Consider the following 3,297-nt stretch of genomic DNA (forward strand, 5'->3'; position numbering starts at 1 on the left):
CGTTACGCCCAAAATTGGTACCAAATTGATTAGTTATTGTCCTAGAGTCGAAAGTTGAAAATCGAGAAATGGATTTAAAAATACAATCCTTTTTTATTAGCGTTAATTTTAAAAAGTTCGAATTAAATCAAAGTGATTGCTAAAGATTTCCTCGTCTCGAGATATCGAAGTATCACATCCCTAAGTTAGGACACAATACCATGAACTCCCGAGCGCGAGTTTGTCTTTAATTTTAATTGGAAATCCTTGTGTTTTAAAACACGAAAAGGATATTTTCTATTTAGAAACAACGAGGAAATTGAAACCCCGTAAGTTAGGGCACAATTCCTCGATGTTCCAAAATGCAAAATATTGCCTTATTTGGAAAATTTCATTTTTGAATAGTAATGAGTACGATATTTAAACGATGTCTATTTGTTTAGGTTAAAATAAAAAAGATTTATTGGATAAATGTATTGGGGTTTAATTTATGAAGCAATGATATACAATACAATATAATAATGAGTGTGGACATTAATACATGAATAACATCACGCGAATATATGACGATAATGTGAAAAAACAAGTGAACATGTTATGGTACATACAATAACAATAATGACTCGACATACATTATTTACATGCCAACATTAGCAATCAAGGAACAATAAAAATATGTATAACAATCAAGAAAATAAATATTTTAAAGCAAATCAAAATAAATAAAATGTAAAAACCATTTAAAAGCTAATAAACAAGTTTAAAAATAAATAAAGTAAAAACAATGAATTTTTTTAAATCAATGATGCATAAAACAATTTACAAAGATGATATATACATGTATATATATATGTATGAATTGTAGAACAAATAATACACATATATGTACATAAAAGTATAAAATGGGTAATAAAAACATATAATGAATAATAAATAGAATGTCTAAAATAAATGAATAGAATTTTGAAGGACATGTAAAACAATTTAAAGTACCAAATAGCTTTAAATAAATAATACATGGAACGATTTTAAAATAGAAGATAGTATTTTGAAGTAAAAATATAACATTTTATAATAATGTTTATGAATAATATTTTAACATAAGATAAAATGGTATAGCGTATTCATAATCGATCAATAAAAACAATTTAAAAATATAATGTGAAAGACATATAAAATAAAGAAATGCAAAAGAAACAAACAATTTATAAAAGTAAAAATAAAATAAATAACATACATATATATTTGAAAAGATTGATATGTAAAACTTGGAATATACAACAATAAAACAGTTTTTTTAAAAAAATAAAAAAATTAAACAAGTGACGACTTTACAAGTATCATATAAAATTTGAAGCTAAATAAAATATAATATCTAAATAAATTATAAATAGGACATATGATAAAATGTAATAAAATAGTTGAAATAAAAGGGGAAATAATTAAATTAAAATCAAAGTAAAAGGAAAGGTATAAATTATAAATGACAGAAAGCTGCCGAGGACCAAATCAACACGCGCTCAAAGTTGTGAGGATGAAATGGGACAATATCCCAAGTCCAATGCGCTGCGTTTTACTTGTCAGAAATGAAATAAAACAATAGGGCAGAATTTAAAAGAGGTAGTCAGGACCACATTGCAATGCGGCTCAAAATAGGAGGGACCAAAATGGGTATTTACCCATTTAAGGGAAACACGCGGACCCCCTGGAGCGGGTCGGGTCACGCACGGGCGCACCGAAACCGTGCCGTTTCGGCACCTAGACCCCCCACCCAAAACGCTGCCGTTTCATGCGGCATATTTAAATCTATTTTTTTTTATTTTTTTATTTTGCTTCCTCTTTGTTTTAAAAAAAAATCAGAGAATACTCCTCCACCTCCTTTCTCTATTCGGCTAGGGTTTCAACACCCATCATCGCCATCGTCGTCGTGGCTCTTTGAGGCCACCGTGGTTCCCACCGTATACGGTAGTCGAGGGCCACGTAAACTTGGGTTATTTAACCCCTTTTGTTCAAAACGAGCCCGACGGTGAGGGTCTTCTAGACCGAGGAAGATCCGAAAGAAGGAACTCCCTCCCCGCGACCTCTTCAAGCCGAATTCGACGACGGAGGAGCAGTCTCCGACGACGAGGCTACTTGGGTTCGGTAAACCCCTTCTTTTCTTTGATATATGCCCCCTTTTCATCAAAAAGTTTGTAAAAAGAAAAGAAAAAAAGAAAACAAACAAAAAAAAAACGAAAAGAAAAGTAGAGAAATAAATTGAAGTCCACCTTTTCAAAGTTCTATTCTGCTTTTTTATTGCTTAATCTGCGTAAAAAAATACAAAGGGAACGAAAATGGCTTTTATAGCCGAATACATGCCCATTCTCTTTTTCTTCTTTGTCTGTTTCTTCATTGTTTTTCTTTTGGTTGTTTTCTACCGTTTGTCCTTTTGTTGGTTGTCTTTCTTTTGCTTGCTTGTTGGTTTTGTTTTGCAGGGTACATGAGCGATCAGGGCGCGTGCGAGTAGGCGTGGTGGCGTGAGGGGACGGTGTCGTACGAGGTGGCCAATGGTGAGGCGCGGCGGCTGCAGAAGGGATTAGCCCTAGGGTTACCTGTTGTTTTCTTTGTAACGGGCTAGGGTTATAATTGGGCTTGGGGTGGTTTGGGTTTTAATGGTTTTTAAAATGTTGGGCCACTCATATAAAAAAAATGGACTTTTTAATTGTTTATTATTTGGGTTTATTGACCTGGGCTAAAAATTGGCTACTACAGTGGTCGTTAATATTGAAAAAAAAAAGAAAAATTAAATTTGTTTAAGTCTTCTTCATGGTTTTTTCCTTTTAAATTGTTTTATTTATAAAATTATTACTTTAATAAGTAAATATGAGAAAGTTTTATATTGATTTATTTGTAATTTATTTATAATTTTGTATGTATTTTTATAAAATCTTATGTGTTTTATCGAAAAATAAACTTTTAAATTTCTTTTTATTTTTAAAGTTTTTTTAAAATTTTTTATGAATCAAGACTAAATTGATAGAATGTTTAAAGTTGAGGGCTGAATTTATTGATTTTTTTTAAATAGGACCAAATTGATAGAATCTATAAATATTGGAAGGCTAAATTTTTTATTATGCTAATAAAAATGGTCACACCAATGTTTTATTAGTGATTTAAGGAAAGAATGACCAAAATATTAAATTTTGATAATGTAGGTAACTAAAATAAAAATAATCTTGAGTAACTAAAACAGAAACACATTAATAACTAGACCACTGTTTATAAAGTTTACCCTCAATAATTTAATACTATTGCGTTTGGTTGTTAGTGTAATACCAT

At 30.5% G+C, this 3,297-nt stretch overlaps 1 long non-coding RNA gene across 1 annotated transcript; it reads left to right on the forward strand.

The window, feature by feature from the left end:
• Positions 1-1,662: 1,662 nt before the first annotated feature.
• Positions 1,663-2,775, forward strand: LOC107951583 (uncharacterized). The gene is made up of 2 exons (XR_001698498.2): positions 1,663-2,121; positions 2,454-2,775. It is a non-coding gene; the product is annotated as an uncharacterized lncRNA (long non-coding RNA).
• Positions 2,776-3,297: the final 522 nt, after the last annotated feature.

Source organism: Gossypium hirsutum, chromosome A02 (genome assembly GCF_007990345.1).
Source record: "Gossypium hirsutum isolate 1008001.06 chromosome A02, Gossypium_hirsutum_v2.1, whole genome shotgun sequence".
In the NCBI taxonomy this organism is placed as follows: domain Eukaryota; kingdom Viridiplantae; phylum Streptophyta; class Magnoliopsida; order Malvales; family Malvaceae; genus Gossypium; species Gossypium hirsutum.